The sequence below is a fragment of the Antechinus flavipes genome, chromosome 1, assembly GCF_016432865.1.
Source record: "Antechinus flavipes isolate AdamAnt ecotype Samford, QLD, Australia chromosome 1, AdamAnt_v2, whole genome shotgun sequence".
Classification (NCBI taxonomy): Eukaryota; Metazoa; Chordata; class Mammalia; order Dasyuromorphia; family Dasyuridae; genus Antechinus; species Antechinus flavipes.
Window position 1 is genome coordinate 502,218,110 of NC_067398.1, and position 19,469 is coordinate 502,237,578.

The 19,469-nt window shown below is 34.9% G+C and overlaps 1 protein-coding gene across 4 annotated transcripts in view; it reads right to left on the bottom strand.

Annotated features, from left to right (window-relative positions):
• Positions 1–19,469, bottom strand: part of DLGAP1 (DLG associated protein 1) — a 1,118,212-nt gene that overhangs the window by 578,701 nt on the left and 520,042 nt on the right. The gene's annotated exons all lie outside the window — the stretch shown is intronic.

Sequence of the window (19,469 nt, forward strand, 5' to 3'; positions counted from 1 at the left end):
AATCTTTCTGATTCTAAGTTCAGTCTGGCTCTATCCCTTGTACATCTTAGATCAGGAGGTAAGCACTGAATGGGTATATTCTTGGTTCTGATGGTTTTGCTTATCGTCAGTTCATATAAATTTTCCCAGGCCTTTATATAATCAGCTTGCTCATTATTTTTTTTTTTTTGTAGAACAATAATATTCCATTACCACAACTTGTTCAGTCTTTCCCCAACTGATGGATATTCACTCCTTTTCCAGTTCTTTGCTTCCTCAAAAATTGCTGCCACAAACATTTTTGCACATGTGGGTCCTTTTCCCTCCTTTATGATTTCCTTGGGATACCAACCTACTAATGGCACTGCTGGGTCAAAGGGTATGCCCAACTTTATAGCCCTTAGGACATAGTTCCAGATTGCTTTCCACAATGGTTTAGAATTTAAATCAACTTCCTAAGTCTTAAAAGAGCAGCCCAAAGGATAGAATGCTGGCACTGGAGTCAGGAAGACTCATCTTTGTGAGTCCAAATCTGGCCTCGGAAACTTTCTAGCTGTGTGATCCTAGACAAAACACTTGACCTGTTTATGTCATCTGTAAAATGAGCTGGAGGAGGAAATGGCAAACCATTCCTGTATTTTTGCCAAGAAAACCCCAAATGGGGATCACAATGAATTGGACACAACTGAAAGAAAAGGACAACAAACATCTCAGAAGGACAGTGGTTTGTGTTAGAAAGGAAGATGGCAAACTCCTCCTTTAGAATGCAAAAAATGTGCTGTGGCCATTGAGAAAATAGCCCTAAGGATCTGAATAGAGTGATCTGTTTGCAAGGAGAGAACTTCAAAGGAGAAGGAATGGAAGCAGAGAAGCAAGAAAACCAATGGCCTTTTCTATCTCCTGGCCAAGAGTATGAGTGAAAGTGAGGAGGGGAGGAAGAGAAAGTACACACTGAAATGATTATAAGAGGTATAGATTATTGTGCTGATATTTTTGTCCACAATAATCTGATGAAAATGATCAGACTGAAGGTCTCAAACTCAAATTGCCTTTTTGTTTTGCTTTTCACACTCATTTATTTTCATTTGTTGACAGACTTGATCATAAGATTGTATATTCCTCTGAACAAAGAAATCAAGGCTTACATGATATGCTCTGGGGATTCTTCTCTTTCCCAGCACTCTTCCTCTTCTCCTTCTCTCTTACTCATTCCACTTTATATTAAAATAAAGTAACCAAAAGAAAGGTTTCAAAGCTATCAATAAACTAGAAAGAGGAAACATTCAGTTTTTGCTTTTTTTTTCTCCTACCACAAAAGAGTGGTGTTCACCTCATATTTTCTTTTCTTCCAGTTCATTAAAAACAACAGGTACCTCTTCACAGTCCAAGCAGCAAACATTATCAGTTTCCTCCTTGGAAAAATGAGCTAGAGAAGGAAATGGCAAAGCATTCTAATATCATTGCAAAGAAAACTTCAATAGAATAGAGTGATTGGAGTTAGGATGACTTGAGTTCAAATCTGTCCTCAGACACTTATCAATTTTTTGTTCTCCTCCATGTCACTTTTTCTATATCTGCTTCAGTTTCTTCAAATATAAAATGGAGATAATGACAGCACATACCTCATTTTCAAGGGGCAGACATTTAGTAATTGATTCACTAATTATTATAATTAATGTCAGTACTGAATTAATGCACCAATAATGAATTCTTGTAAATTGTAAAAGTTCATAGTGACAAAGATGTAGATATAAGAGAAAAAAGGAAGTTCATTTTTGTGATTAAAATTTTCAAAGCTATAACTATGTGATAGTATTATATAATAGCTTTTTACGTTTTCATCAAACCACAAAACAGATAAAGGCTAATGTCAGGAGTCACTCCTTGCTTCTTCTATTTCCTTTCATCTTCAACATCTAACCTGAAGACATTTCATATTAGAGAAGGACATTAATCACCTTATCTACTCTATGAACCTGAATTCTTCAAGAAAGAAGATTCCACTGAGTACATCATAGTGTTTGTTTTGCACTCTGTAAGCTCCCCAAAAGAAAATAAAAAAAACCCCAAACTTTCCTTCTATTTTGTCATTAAAAAATTAATAGTATTTTATTTTTCCAAATATAAAAAAATAAGTTTTCCAAAACTTATCCAAAGATAGTTTTGAACATTCATCTTTGTAAAATCTTGTGTTCCAATTTTCTCCCTCTTTTTCCCCCAAGACAACAAAAAATCTGATATAGATTAAACGTGCGTACATAAACCTTTTCCAACTTGTATCCCAAATTGAGTATTAAATTGCAAATGAAAAAATACACTGGATACATGAATGAATGAAAGTTAACATATATAGCTGAATTTATCTCTGTGTGTATAATGAAGGCTAGGATGGATGAAGATGTTTAGTTAATAGATTCTTGTTAGTTACACATCTTTGAGAATCAGAATTTCATGCCTGTTGATTTGTACTTATCACTGTCTCTCCATTCCTTTCTAACCTTCCTTTTTCAAAAAATAAGGGACATTGTCATAATTTGAATTACTTATAATTTTGTGGCCTTTAGATCATAATCACTCTGAATTTTGTCTCTTATTAAAAGACATTTTAATAAATAGAAAAAAGATGGAAATTTAAGCAGAGCTAAGTAAAAAACAAAAGAGACACAATATAGAATACAAACATTCCAAAGAACAGAAAATTTTAGAAATAAAATATTTGTGCTTTTATCCCTTTCCTATAAAGATAAAAAAATGAACATTTCTGAAAGAATTTGCTGATTAAAGTACATTGTCATGGGAAGAACAATCAGAAAACCCTGTTCTAGCACTATATGACTGTTGGAAACCAGAAAAATTCTGGGGCTTGTTTATTTTTTTCCTCTCTGATAAGCTGTTATATTTTAGAACAGTGGTTTTCAAAATGTGACTGCTGAACTATGGTTCAGTGAAGGTGCATACAAAAGGCTCCAGGGAAGAATCTGACCTCTTGAAGGCTTTTCAGTAACATAGACAAAATGCTGTGAGCCTTTGGGTGGGAGAGCTACTTTCTTAGTTGGTTTTCACTTTCTTGTTTCTTTTTTCTCTGTCATGTTTCTTCTTTCCTTATCTTAGATAAATAAGAATTGGAGATGAAAGAGACCAAGTCCTAACCTGATAAGTTTTGAAAGTATGAAGGAGGCACTAGCAGGGCAGCAAGTGGAGTTCATATCAGAGTTATTCAGTAATTACTTCACTCAGCCTGAGTGAAGAACCAGAACAGTCATGAGAAATGACTTGCTTAGCTCAGCAGTCAATCAATCCAACAACCAAGACATGAAGACTATAAATCATAAAGCAACTAATTCGTTGACTATAAATTTGCTGGGAGGAAATGTTTGTAGCAACTACTTAATGTTTGGGACCACTTTCTCCAAGACTAAAGTGTAGAGGAAAGAGTGTAGAATTTATACTTCTGCCCTTATCCCATTGTCTTACTAAGTGCTCTCGCAAAATTACTATTTAATTAATATTAATTAGTTATTGAATGCTATTGAGTTATCAACAAGTCACAATACTATTATGATTAGTCATTTGCTAAGATTACATTGAAGTGATGTTTATCAGTCAAATGATATTAAAGGAATGCATTGATGGAGGCTTTGAAATGATAATTATTAGAATGATGTCATAGTCCCTAAGTGGGGAAAATTAAGCCCATAATGAAGAGAAGTAGTCTCGTCGGCCAGTAGAATTGGGGTTAAGAAAGTGAGCCCCTAACCTATTCAAAAGGAATAATTTATAACATTCATATTACATTTAAAGATCTTGTCGATATTATCACCTCAGCAAAAATTAAGTTTATTTTTTTTCATGTTACTTTTGTTGTTCATTCTTAATTTTCTTTGTCAGCCTCAATCTCTTCCAAACCCACTGGATTCTAGTGATAAGACAATCAGTATTACTGGTGATAGTAGTGGATGGCACGGGGATGCAGTGGATGACCTTGGCATCTTTAATATCTGACCAGGCTTTAAGTATTCCATAGTTCCTGCTTCATGGCTATTGGAATTAATTGTTCTCACCCACCATTCTACTATTATTTTTATGCTTGGGGTAGGCATCCCTCTAACTCACAGATGGGTTTGAGATTTGTCAGTTACCTTCAACCTGGCTTATCCTGTTTAATGACAAATAAATTTGACTAAAGTTTTGACTAAATGGATAACTTATTTTTCTTTTATATGAATAATTTATTATTATTTATATATAAATATAATTTATTATTAATTAATTACATTTATTGATCACATTTATTAATCACCCAAATTTTTAACATAGGAGAAATGCAAAAAAATGCATGTGAAAATTTGAATATATACAATAAAAACTGGGGAATAATTTTTATTTTAAAAGGATTCTTTACAAAAGAATATATCACAAGTTTGTTTTCAATACTTATTGTATCAAACTCTTCAGATTATATTTTAAATGTTTTCTTATAATTCACTTTCTACTACACAAAGTCAGTGAAGGACAGAAAAACTTCAGAGTAAAAAGGGGATTGTCTTTTTTGTGACTATTAGTCTGAAAACATAATAGAGCTTCCTTAAAATTACAATGCAATCTCTGTGGCTTTTTGGCTCTAATCAAGACTAAAATTACAATTCAAATCTCTTGAGAAAATTTAATTTGACTTGTAAACATCCATCTTTTCCATTTTTTGAGGAATATGCCTATTTCATAAAGTGATGTACACCATATCATGCATATTGTAGAGAAAACATCATTGGTATTAAACTGCTGACTGTACCAGGTTATTAAATTTAAGTATGATAAATTTTACTTGCAAATGACCTTGAAATTCAACTTCAATTGATGATTATATGTTAACTGAAATCGTTCCACAGGGTGAGATTTGTTAATTTTAAGAAGATTCAATCACTAAGGTTTTTTTAAACTGCCATACTGCCTCAAATTACAATTTTGGAATGAGATAAAAAAGTAGTTTTTTTGCCACTTATTATGTGCCAAGGATTAGGAATCCAAAAATAATAATCTGGACAGTACCTGTTCTCAACTGGGGAAGATAATACATATATAAGGGAAGCCATGTTCATGTTCAGTTCATGGCACATGGGAAGTCCAGTTATTACTTATGTTCTGACAGCACACACAAATGTGTGTGTGTGTGTGTGTGTGTGTGTGTGTGTGTGTGTGTGTATGCACAAGGGAGAAAGAGAGAGAGAGACAGAAAAAGACAAAGACAGAGAGAAAGAGGGACACACACACACAGGCACAAAGAGTGATAGAGAGAGAAGAGACAGAGACAGAGAGAGGGAAAAAGAGAGAGAGAAAAGGGAAGAGAGGGAAGGAGGGAAAGTGGGAGGGGCAGAGAAAGACACATAGACAGACAAAAAGACAGAGACAGAAAGACAGAAAGAGAGAGAGAAGAGACAGAGAAAGAGAGAGAGAAAGCGAGAGAGAGAAGAGAGAAAAGGAGAAAGACACACACAGACACATAGAGACAGAGGGAGAGGGAAAAAGAGAGAAAAGGGAAGGAGGGAAGTAGGGAGAGTGGGAGGGGCAGAGAGACACACAGAGAGACAGACAGAGACAGAGAGACAGAGAGAAGAGAGAGAGAAGAGAGAGACAGCGAAAGAGAGAGAAAGAGAGAGAGAAGGAGAGAGAGAAAAGGAGAAAGACACACACAGACAGACAGAAACAGAGAGACAGGGGAGAGGGAAAAAGAGAGAGAGAAAAGGGAAGGAAGGAAGGAAAGAGGGAGAGGCAGAGAGAGACACACAGACAGACAGACAGACAGACAGAAACAGAGAGATAGAGAGAAAGAGAGAGACAGAAAAAGACAAAGACAGAGAGAAAGAGGGACACACACACACAGGCACAAAGAGTGATAGAGAGAGAAGAGACAGAGACAGAGAGAGGGAAAAAGAGAGAGAGAAAAGGGAAGAGAGGGAAGGAGGGAAAGTGGGAGGGGCAGAGAAAGACACATAGACAGACAAAAAGACAGAGACAGAAAGACAGAAAGAGAGAGAGAAGAGACAGAGAAAGAGAGAGAGAAAGCGAGAGAGAGAAGAGAGAAAAGGAGAAAGACACACACAGACACATAGAGACAGAGGGAGAGGGAAAAAGAGAGAAAAGGGAAGGAGGGAAGTAGGGAGAGTGGGAGGGGCAGAGAGACACACAGAGAGACAGACAGAGACAGAGAGACAGAGAGAAAGAGAGAGAGAAGAGAGAGACAGCGAAAGAGAGAGAAAGAGAGAGAGAAGGAGAGAGAGAAAAGGAGAAAGACACACACAGACAGACAGAAACAGAGAGACAGGGGAGAGGGAAAAAGAGAGAGAGAAAAGGGAAGGGAAGGAAGGAAAGAGGGAGAGGCAGAGAGAGACACACAGACAGACAGACAGACAGACAGAAACAGAGAGATAGAGAGAAAGAGAGAGAGACAGAAAGACAGAGAGAGAGAGAGAGAGAGAGAGAGAGAGAGAGAGAGAGAGAGAGAGAGAGACAGAGAGAGAGAGAGAGAGAGAGAGAAAGAGGAAGTACCTCCTGCCGAAGGTAGAAGCTGTTTTTCCTCCATCTCAAAGACAATCCTAGTTCTGAGAGAAGGCAGGAGGTGGAGACAAGGTTGGAGAGCATTTCAGGCAGAGAGGACAGTCAGTGAGAAAGGCAAGGAGGGTTGGCAAGATTTGAGAGACATCTCTCAGTGCCTCCCAGAAAGCTACAATTAAAGCCATTCTCGAAGACATTTGTAATCTACACTGGCAGTCCATATGCCCCATCCAAGAATATAACAACAATATGGTCTTCTAGAAACAGAGGGTAGATTGAAAGTCACAAACAATTCCCTGACCTATAATATATCTGAGCAGCATGAGTGGCAAGCTACTATCATAGATTTGGGATAGACAGAACTAGCAATTTTGATTCTCTGTTCTAGCAGCATAAAACACTCCCAAACTTTAATGGACTTTATAATTTAAGTCAAAATAAGCTAAGCAGCCATTAAGACAAAGTCTAGTTGGAAAGGGAAGTTGGTTACACTCTGACTTTCACATCTGGTAGATTTTTAGTTGAAATAATCAGAGAAATTAAGAGTCAGTAGCAGGCAGAGGCTGAACTTAGAGTCAGAAAAAAGACTTCCCTCTGGTCACACACTTGGATTTTTCTGAGACTCAGTTTCCTCAATAGTAAAATAAAGAGAGAGGGAGATAGTGCACAGAGTGCTGGCTTTGGAGTCAGAAAGATTCTTCTTCCTGAGTTCAAATCTAGCCTCAGAAACTTATTAATTGTGTGACCCCAGACAAGTCACTTAATCCTGTTTGCCTCAATTTACTCATCTGTAAAATGAACTGAAGAAGGAAAATAGCAAAGTACTCCAATGTCTCTACCAAGAAAATCCTAAATGGGGCCACATAATCAAATGTGACTGAAATACTGAACAACAAGAACAAAACAAGAACCGGAAGGATCGCCTTGAAGGTCACTTTCAGCTTTAAAATTCCATAACTCAGTCAATAAAAGCACTGGATTAAGTGCAGAAGATGTGAAAAAAGACAAAAGACAGTTACTGATCTTGAGGAGCTCCCTATCTAATTCCAGCCAGGTGTGGTGCATCCAAGATCTTTTGATTTTGAGTTTAGTATTCTGCCCAATGCATTCTGCTGCTCATTTGAGCAATGAGGCTTTTGGCTCTTTGCTTTCCCATCTTATCATTTCTCTGTCTGGCCAAATCAGCTGGTTACTGCACACAGTTCTGATAATGCAGACTTAGGCCTGATCTTAGAAGAGGTTCCTCTGTATTCCACAGGCCCAGATGATAATGCTAATCTCAATCATGTATCTTAGAAATATGTTCAATCACACCTAAAGTGAACTGAATCAGAGTAGGTAGCTAGAACAAGGCAAATTTATTAGTACTATTAGAAATCTAAATCAAAGTGTCTCCTCTATTGTCATTATATGACAATTATATGAAGGACAAGGCTTTCATTTGTTTTCCTCTAAAACCTTTAATTTTAGGGACTTGTGTGATTTCTTTCTTAACTTTTAAACTTCAGAATAGGAAAGCTCCATTTAAGCTTTAACCTTTGTGCTATAATTTAGTTTATTTCCTGTGTTTTTTGTTGGTAATTAACATGCTTTAAAAAAAAAAAGCTTTCCAATGTTGATCTAACTTATCTTTCTGTCCATAACAATTATAGAACTGTTTTAAATGACATTTTAAATTGTAAAGCAAATCAATTTCAAATATTTTTAGAAAATGGTTATTTTGATTTGGAACAAGCTCCTGGCATAAAAGTACACATGTTTCTAAAATAGCATCTAAGAGAAGAAAATCATCAAGTGATTAAGGCAGAATTCTATTTCCAGAAGTACATAGGTCAGAATACTGATAGTCGTGTTCATCATCTTCCCACATCTGTACACGTGGTATGGATAAGCCTATCTGAAAACATATTCTGGTTTTTGAGTGGAAATGGTATTGTATATACATGAGATTAAGATAATGCTCATATTGATACCTTTTGATCTGTTCCATTACCAAACAAGAAGAATGAGGTTTAATTTAACCAAAGAGATTGGCAAAAAAAAAAAAAAAAAAAAAGCTTCAAAATATGGAAGCCTTCTACTAGGTCAGTGGCTGTACTACTAAAGAGTTAATGTGAACAAGATAGTAGCATTACGCATTTCTAATTATCTCAGCCTAAGATAAATATCTACAAATCTACAATACTAGGCAGAAAAAAAACCCAAATTAAATTTATATTAAGAATTTAACTTTTCATATTATTTCTGCTGCATTTTGAAATGGCTAATGAATATATCAGTGATTTGTAATGGGCACAGCCTAGGTCATCAGAAGACAGTTACAGAATCAGAAGGGATCCTGGAGATACTTCGACACCTTCATTTCATAGGTAAAGACACTGAGAAAGAGGAATTTGGAGGGACTTCTTAAAAAAAATCACATAGTAGGAGAACTAGCACCCCAAACCTTCTGAATCTCAGTTCAGTGAAAATTAATAAATTATTTTTATTTACCCAAAATATCTATTTTATAGCCTATTAGTGATCATTGAGGGAGGAAATTCTCCAAATATTTGACAAAAAAATCTTAGAACTTGTCAATGTCTGTTCTTTCCATCGAAGAGCCCATGTTATCCATGTGTAAATAAGTCTAACGGCAAAAATCATAACTTTAAAGTGTCTCACTAACATTTATCTTCTAAGGAAATGAAGTAATAACATCTTTTCTTAGTATCCCTGCAGAGGCTTGCTCTACTGTAAGAAAAGATGTAAATAAATCTGAACTACATGCCAAAGTATGGGCAACAACAACCACAAAAATCTAATTCCTTACTAAGCTTTCTTAGGCCTTCTCTGCCTATCTTAATTTCAGTTATTCAGGGAATAACCAAATGCAGTAGTTTAGTCTTGTCTGACTCTTTTTCACCCCATTTGAGATCTTTTTGGCAAGGATATTACAATGATTTGAAATTTCCTTCTTTAGTTCATTTTACAAATGAGGAAACTAAGAAAAACTGGGTTAAGTGATTTGTTTAGGATCACGGAGCTAGTAAATATTTGAGCCTGGCTTTGAACTCTGCAACAGGAGTATTTCTTATTTCAGGCTCAGTATTCTATCTCTGTGCTATCTAGATACCCTAATATAATAAAATCTATCATCTATCTATCTATCTATCTATCTATCTATCTATCTATCATCTTTAATCAAGTATGTGGTCATGGACAAGTCATGTAACATCTCTTAAAAATGAATTGTAAAATGAAGATAATAAGATCTTTTGTACCTACTGTAGTTTTGAGGAGTTTGGAAACTCAAATCTTATGATATAATATATCTAAATTTCTTTGCAGACTCTATAAGCATTACCTAGTCAATTGTTCTTATTGTTCTCATTTTCCCTGCTTTATAGAAAAAAAATCATATAGTACTGGAAATATTTCTGTCCTATTATTTTTTTAATGTTTCATGTTCATCAGACCTTGTTGCAGGAGAATATAATGGTGCCTTTTTGTTAAATGGATGAAAATGTTGTGAGGTAAGTCCTTTGTATGGCTATGCTTTAAATTAACAGGTTCAATAGCAAATGGAATGATGGGGATGATATGCTGTCTCATTCGATCTTCACAACAACCCTGGGAAGTCAGCACTATTATTATCCCCATTTTACAGTTGAGGAAATGGAGACAAAGGGTGACTTTTCTACAGTCACACAAGTGTCTGAGTTCAAATTTGAACTCAGCTCTTCCTAGCTTGCAATCTACTGTATCACCAGCTGTATCTAACTATATTTATTGAATTCTGAAGAGTATTTTGGGAATTGTATTTGTTGTACAGGGATTGTCATTGATTAGTTTTGAAGGTGAACAAGCATGTTGTATATAATTTGATCTTATGTTTCTGAGTATTTGATCAAAGCTAAAGTTTTGCCATATGCAGTGATATGTTGCAGTTTTTGCAATTTCTTTGCAAAATCTGCTACAGGTAGTCTAGACCCTTAAGGTCACCTTTTTGTAATTTCCGGTGGCAATGAACTATATTGTATTATATTATAAACACATTCAAATTGTGTAAATACAAGACTCAGTCACTTGTTTTAGACTTCATTGTTGACATATTCTGCTTAAATTTATATGTGTCACCCAAAGAAGGTTTCTCAGTTCCATCCCTGAAATTTAACAGAGAACTTTTATATGTCCTCTAGCATGCACCTATTCATTCATGCACTTCATTAGCAACTTCCTCTCTGGTAATTTTCTTCTTTCTTTCTTTTTCTTCCTTTCTTCCTTCCTTCCTTCTTTCCCTCCTTTCTTCCTTCCCTCCTTCCTTCTTTCCTTCCTTTCTCCCTCCTTCCCTCCCTCCTTCTCTCTCCCCTCTTTTTTCTTCTTTCTCTCTTCTCCTTCCTTCTCCTTCCTCTTCCTTCTCCTCCTCCTCCTCTTTCTTCTTCTTCTTCTTCTTCTTCTTCTTCTTCTTCTTCTTCTTCTTCTTCTTCTTCTTCTTCTTCTTCTTCTTCTTCTTCTTCTTCTTCTTCTCCTCCTCCTCCTTCTTCTTCTCCTTCTCCTTCTCCTTCTCCTTCCTTCTCCTTCTCTTCCTCCTCCTCCTCCTTCTTCTCCTCTTCCTCCTTTTCCTCCTCCTCCTCCTTTTTCTCCTCCTCCTCCTCCTCCTTCTCCTCCTCCTCCTCCTCTTCCTTCCTCCAGGCCCTCTTAATGCCAAGGCCAGTACTCTATCCACTGAGACACCTAGCTGTGCCTCCTTTAGCTTCTTCTTAACCAGCATCTCCATAAAATGAAACACTGGATACTGGTCATACAGTTTTTCATTTTATGGATAAGGAAATGGAAGTCCAGAGAAATTAGATAAATTGTTCAAGATCACATAAGTAAAAGTAACACAACTTGGATTCATCCAACTCTTTAGAATAAGAAGGGTTCTTTGAAATCATTGAATACAAATTTAGCTTCAAAATGGAGCCCTCCATTTTCAAATCCAGGGATCCTCTTATTATAACATAATTCAGGAGTTACATACATACAGTGTTACATAGACCAATTGGTTATTAATTTGCTCTATTATGGATATCTGATTAAATTTATCCCTTATGATTAATGGCATGGACACCTCCTAGGTCTTATTGCTTCTTCTGGGGTTATTAAACCCTTCTTGTACATAGCATCTTACATTATGCAATTTCTCACACTTATGCCTGAGTTAATTCTTGTTCATATTAATTTAGAAAGTACAGGTTACCATATTAGAGATCCACACAAATAGACAAATTCAAGAATATTTGTTCCCAACATAAAATGCTTTGGACAGCTACTTATTTTCTCATCAAAGCTGACTTTTTTCCAAAGTTCTTCCAATTCTTTTGATAATGTCAAGTAATTAGGTAGCACTGGTCTTTTGACATTTCTTTTTAATACATGTTAATCTCCTTTTTTAACAAGGTGAGTGTGCCTTCCAGGGAAAGAACAAGCATGGAGAAATGAATCTTTAGAACTGAAACAGTCTGAATGTGAGAATTAGGATAGTTTTCTATATAGATATTTGCCATATCTTGCATCACATCCAACTTTTAAATTCCTGCTTCCTGTGTTTTCCAAGAAATTGCTCTTTTAGATTCCAAAGTGGAAATAAATGATTTTTCCCCTGTACCTTAAAACTAGCAACAATAGACTGCTTTAGAGTATACAAAATCACTTTCCTTAAAATAATTTTGATAGTTAATAAAAATATTGTTCTCTTCCTTAGTGTCTTCATGCTACCTTGAAGATACATGTATATAAAAACAAAGGTTTCTGTGATTTTTCAGAGTGAGGAACATCTTGTGTGGGAATTCCCTCAAACAATAGATAAGTAACCTGTTGTTGTTTAAGTTGTTTTCAGTTATGTCCATCTATTCATTATCCTTTTGGGGGTTTTCGTGGCAAAGACAGTGTAGTGGTTTTCCATTTCCTTCTCCATCTCATTTTACAAATGAGAAAACTGAGGCAAAGTTAAGTGACTTCCCTAGGGTCACATAACTAATAATCTGAGGTTGGATTTGAACTCAGGTTTTTCTGATTTTAGACCCAGATTCTATCTACTGTGCTCCATAGTTGCTCATATACGACTACCTGTGATTTATTAGGAATTTCTTGTAGAATTGTCTGAGGCACATGTAATTTAAATTATTCACCCAGAACCATGCAGCTAATAGATATAAAAACTCAGATTTGAACCTAATTCTTTCTGATGCCTATCCTTTGCTACACTAGAGAAAACTTAGTAGTGCAGTATATAGAACATAAGACCTCAAATCAAGAAACTGATTTCACACAAATAAGATTAAAAAAGAATTACAAAGCTGGGGAAATGTTTTTCAAAGTTAGTGTTTCTAGCAAAGAGCTCATTTCTAAAATACACAAAGAAATACGTCAAATTTATAAGTATACAAGTCATTCTTCAATTGACAAATGATCAAAGAATATGAAGAGAGAATTTTCAGATGATGAAATTAAAGTTATCTATAACCATATGAAAAAAATGCTCTAAATCACTATTGATTAGAAAAATGCAAATTAAAACAATCCTGAGGTGCCACCTCACACCTCTCAAATTGGCTAAGATGACAGGAAAAGATAATGATACATGTTGGAGGGGGTGTAGGAAAACTGGGACACTGATACATTGTTGGTGGAGTAGTGAAATGATCCAACCATTCTGGAGAGCAATTTGGAACTATGCCCAAAGGGCTATCAAACTGTGCATGCACTTTAATCCAGCAGTGTTACTACTGGGTCTGTATCCTAAGGAAATCACAAAGAAGGGAAAAGGACCCAAATGTGCAAAAATGTTTGTAGCAGCTCCTTTTTGTGGTGGCAAAGAATTGGAAAATGAGTAGATGCCCATCAGTTGGGAAATGGTTGAATAAGTTATGGTATATGAAAGTAGTGGAATATTATTGTTTTATAAAAATGATGAACAAGTACATCATAGAAAAGCTTGGAAAGATTTAACATGAACTGAGTAAAATAAATAGCACCAGGAATACATTGTACATAATAACAGCAAGATTGTGCAATGATCAGCCATGAAAGACTTGATTCTATTAAATGGTTCAATAATCCAATGCAATTCCAATAAACTTTGACTAGAAAATGCCATCTGTATTTAGAGAGAGAACAATGGAGGCTGAATGTAAATCAATATATGCTATGCTCAATTTTTTCTTTTTCTTTTTTCTTTTTCTTCTCTCATGATTTTTCCCTTTTGTTCTGATCCCCCCCACCCCCGCCAAAGTGATTCATAAAGACATGTGTATTCAAAAAATTAATAAAAAAGGGTTAGAAAAAGATTTCCTTTCCCCTTTTATATATCTTATTACAATATATAAATATTGATTTTAAAGTTAAAAAATAACCTGAGTTTTAAAATGATCTCAGCTATTTATTAACTGTGTGATCCTAGATAAGTCAGTTAACCTGTTTGCCTCGGTTTTCTCATTTGTAGAATGAGGATTATAATAGCACCTATCTACTACGATCATTACCAGGATCAAATGAAATAATATTTGTAAATTTCTCAGCATATATTGGGTACTTAATAAATGCTTATTCATTCCCTCTTTTTACCACTACTATTAGAATACATATTTTGTATTAAATGGACCACTTTAGGTTTTTCTTTCTTATCAAATGAACACAAATACCTAAACAAAAGTGAAACAGAGATAATGCTTCAAGAATTGTTAAATATATTATGATCCTAAAGAGGTAAGAAACATGAAAAACCTCTTTTTACTTTATTTTCAAATATTTGCTTTTCAAATACTTTTTACATTATTTACAGAGAGTCACAGTGGCTTGGAGAATTTCTAAGCTTTTTTCTACCCTTAACATTCTATGGTCATATAGGCTGCTTTGAAAGCAGAAGGATAAAAAGCTGCTAGATTATTAACTATCACATTAACATACTAATTTCTTTTTTTAAAATAACTTTTTATTGACAGAACCCATGCCAGGGTAATTTTTTACAACATTATCCTTTGTACTCACTTCTGTTCCGATTTTTCCCCTCATTCCCTCCACCCCCTCCCCGAGATGGCAAGCAGTCCTTTACATGTTAAATAGGTTACAGTATATCCTAGATACAATATATGTGTGCAGAACCGAACAGTTCTCTTGTTGCATAGGGAGAATTGGATTCAGAAGGTATAAATAACCCGGGAAGAAAAACAAAAATGCAAGCAGTTTATATTCATTTCCCGGTGTTCTTTCTTTGGGTGAAGCTGCTTCTGTCCATCCTTGAGCAATTGAAACTGAATTAGCTCTCTTTTTTGAAGAGATCCACTTCCATCAGAATACATCCTCAAACAGTATCGTTGTTGAGGTATATAATGATCTCCTGGTTCTGCTCATTTCACTTAGCATCAGTTCATAACATACTAATTTCAAACAATATTATGTCAATATCATTTTTTCCAATAGAGCTGACAATAACATTTCTAAAAGTGTTCAAAAGTAGGATAAAAAGCATAAAGGTCATTTAATGATATGGGTGTCTGTTTTTCAAAGAGTAGGGATCTGTATTCAGGGCATAAGCAATGTAGTTTAAAAAGTTAAGATCAAAGACTGATCATTTCCATCTTATATAAATGGGATCATAAAAAAATATTTAAAATGTATCTGCAGTAGATTTAGAACATCAAATCATGGAACTTTCCAAAGTTTATTACTTTACTTCCAGGTATTTCTGCTCTTTAACCTATAGATATTTCCTGCTAGGTTTATTCCAGGATATACAAATTGTGATGTTGAAAAAAAAATCATTGAATGGTGTCAATTTCCCTTTTGCATGTTGGAAAACATTTCTTTTCTCAGGTGAAGAGAGAAAAATATCCTTCATCCCTTTTCTAACTAGCACTGCTCATTCAGGAAAACACTTATGTTTAAGGAATATTTATATACCTTATATGCCATTTTTCAACATGATATTTGATTCTTGAAATTAGGGATTTTTTCCCCATTTTTTGTATGTACCACTGCCTAGCACATGGTGGGTGCTTAATCCTTGTTGATAGATTAATTAATTAACAGAAATTCAACTAGCTATGCCAAGAATCATGTTGAAGTTTTCATCTTAGAAACTATAGAAGGCCTTCTTTTTCAGAACATGCATTTTCTTTAGGTAGGTGAGCCTGAACATAAACATAGAAAAACTAATCGCTCTCCTGAAAATGCAGTGGGCCTAAGGCCAAGTATGAAAATATTAGACCCCATTGATTATGATAATATGTTTTCACATATGATAGATGGCTTTAACCATCTGTCAAGGTCCTCCTTTTAACCACCAATTAGGGTTATGATTTGTAACTGTTTTGCACTTGAGATTTAGGGCAATTTCCAAAATCTCTCCCCAGAGTTGTTTAAAATTCATCTAGCATAAGATAAATGGTTAAATGGGAAATTGTAACATCATGAAATAGGAAGGAAGGGATATTATAACAAATGAACACAACTGATAAAAGTAAGTACTAAAAAAAGAGAGTTGGAGAATAGTACTTGTTAATGTATCTTCAGAATAATATCTTCAGAACCATATATGAGAAGGTACTCTAACTTGAAATAAATTGTCAGCTTCCTTAGAAGAGAATATCCCAAAAGAAGATAAGTATAATTAGGCTTTCTTATCTTGATGTGAATATCTTTTTAGTGACATATAGGTTCTAGTTTCTGAATCTTACTTCATTAAGAAATTTTCCAATTTACTATCTTACTAACTCCTGTACAGCCTTTTAGCTATAAAGATTCTGGACCTAGGCTCAAATGAAGTTATATAGAAAGTTCAGACTGGGTTGGTTGGGGGAAACCTGGGTTAAATAACCACTTCTCCATGTAATGAGGTAGATTGGAATCAGAGTTTGGGTTTTTTGTTTGTTTGTTTTGTTTTAGTATTGTTATCACAACCTACCTCCTGTCTCCATGACTCTCTTCCATCAAATAGAAGTCCTTTCTTATAAAAAGTAAATATTATTCAACAAAACAAATCCATACATTGAATGAGTCTGAAAACATCTCTTCCTGCATCTCTAATTCATCCAAGTCTTTGCCAAGAAATTGGAAGCATGCTCATTATTTATCAGTCTTTTGAAGTTAAAGTTGGTTACTACATGCATTAGAATTATTAGAATTATTAAATTAATTTAGAATTAAATTAAATTAGAATTATTAAATCTAACACTATTTTTCTTTACATTATTTTAATTATTGCATCAATTGATCTGATTCTGATCACTTCACTATATATCTTTTCATATAAGTTTTCCCAGGTTTCTCTAAATCCATAATTATGTGCTATAAGATATTTTGTTATTATTATACATATACATAATATATAATATAATATATATTTTTATTATACATTATATGAAATGTATTATAATATATAATATATATAATATAATATATATATTTGTTATTATACATTATATGAAACAAAAATTAACATTTTGTTTATATACTATAATTTGTTTTCAGTAATTCCCTAATTGATAGGCACTCACTCTATCTCAACTTCTTTGCTCCCACAAAAAAGAAATTCTAGTTTTTTTTGTACATATGATTTCCTCCCTCTGCTTCTTTCTTATCTCGTTAGAACTATATTCCTAGTGGTTGTATTGGATCAAAAGGTATGCATAGTTTAATTGGAAATAGGTGGCACAATGGACTGCTGTATTTGGAGTCAAGAAGACTCATCTTCCTGAGTTCAAATCCAGCCTCAGACACTTACTGTGTAGCTATGGGAAAGTCACTTAACCCTGTTTGTCCCAGTGTCCTCATCTATAAAAGGAGCTGGAGAAGGAAATGATAAACTATTCTAGTATTTTTGCCAAAAAAAACCCCAAAACAAATCCAAAGGGGGTCACAAAAAGCTGAACATGGCTGAAAATGACAACAATTTCAACAATTTAATAATTTTGCAGGCATTCTTCTCAATTCCTTTCTAAAACGATTGCACCAATTCAACCTATATTTATAGAATGAATTCACATTAACCTGCTATACATGACATTCTAATCAAATTGGCCTACTTATTCCCCATTCACCTTCTCATTTCTGCCTCTTGGAAGCCCCAACTTTCTTCACTATGCTGCTCAGGTGTCACCTCCTGTTTGAGACCCTTCTCTAAATCACCAGTTGTTAGACTTTCTTACCCCAATATCAACAATAAATTGCTTTGTATTTCTTTGAATGTGTATTATATTCATTTCTTTATGTTCATTTTATATTCACCAGTAGAATAATTTCATTTCTGTTTTCTTGTCCCCTAGCATAACAATTTGCATATAGCAAATACTTAAAAATATTTGTTGAATTGAATTGATGGGAAAGGAGGAGCAAGAAGCATGATAATGCCTTTTCCTAGATTTATGTATGAGGTGCTAAGAGAGACAGAGTTTTCAGCAGGGCACCTAGAAACATGGAGAACATAGGCTTCAGTGGTCACTAGAAGTAAGAAAGAAGAACATATGGAAGGATTTTTTAATAGAAGAAGAAGTTATAAAGGTATAGGAGAAACCAAGGCCAGAGGATGACCAGGGATTAGCTGGATACAGATGAGATGGCAGATTCAAATATCAGGGGACACGGGCCTTTGCTTATACAATCTGGTTCTTGCAGAGATTTAAAAACTAGATAATAAGGACCTGCTGCTATAGATCATGGAGGATATTTAATATAGAGAATGTAAATAAATTCCCAGCTTCTAATTAGATTGAGAAGCAAGTAGCTCTATAGATTCTGACAATAAGGGGGAACTGACCCAGTTGATTAGAGTGGTGAAGGAGAAAAGGGCAGGATATTTCTTTGAAAGGAAACATATCAACTGTTATAATGACTATTGAACATTTGTGCAGAGTTTATTTAGCTCAGGGCAGTGTGCTCTGTGTTAGACAGAAAAAAAGGAGAGTTGCAAGGTCCCGGGTAATCTCTAAAAGTTGACAATGGAGACAAGAGATGGTAAATGGTATGTGTTGTCTTAGAAACTTAGATTAATTCTGTTTTTTTTTTTCTTCATCTGTTTCAGATTATCAGGTTACTGTAGAAATCCATCCTAGAGATAATGTTAGAACTGAGGAAAGGGTTAAGATGGCCAAAGGGTTTGGGGAAGGGAGAAGCAGGTTGGCTGGTAAATAAATAAGGACACCGGGGAAGGCTGCCTGTCTGCCAAGTGAGAAAACATTCCTTCTACTATTCCCCTTGACAATTTTTCCCCCCAGTTACCAAAATGTTGGCTTTTGGGGGGGATAGGAAAATATCCCACCATATCCATTGCTTTCCCATATCCATCGCAGGTTTTTGACACCTGAGTGAATCTCCCCACTAGGAATGGGGTTTTGTTTGTAGAGAATGAGTTTGAATGCTAAGCCAGATGCAACTCCCGGTGTAAATTTTAAAAATTGGCATTCTGATTTAAAAATCATCATCCTGAAAATTCTGACTAGTGTGAGTCAATTCGATACCTTATCATCCCTGGATGAATGAATCAAATGGATTTTCTGAACTATGTCAGCCACATGGACCAAAGGTTAATCTGGCTACTAATAGGCACTTTGTGCTTATTTTGGGTTGTCTCATGTGAACCTTCCAGGTGTAGCAGCTCTGTGTAACAAAGTAATCTACACTTATATTTCCCCTTATACATAGGGGAAAGCAATTTCCCCCAGTTCATCAGGGGTGATAAACACAAAATATCCATGTTACAAAAAGGGAATATGGCAAAGCACAAAATAAAATCCTTTCAGTTCGCAGACTAAAATAATTTCTTTTCAGTCTCTGCAAAGGGTAAGCAATGGCCTGAGTAATAAATAACCCTGAATCTGATTTATGCTGATTAGAACCACACTTTTAAAAAGCAGCCTTTTGGTTGCTTTGAGATTAATGCTGATTTTACTCAAGTAGCATGTGATGGTGATGCCATTCAC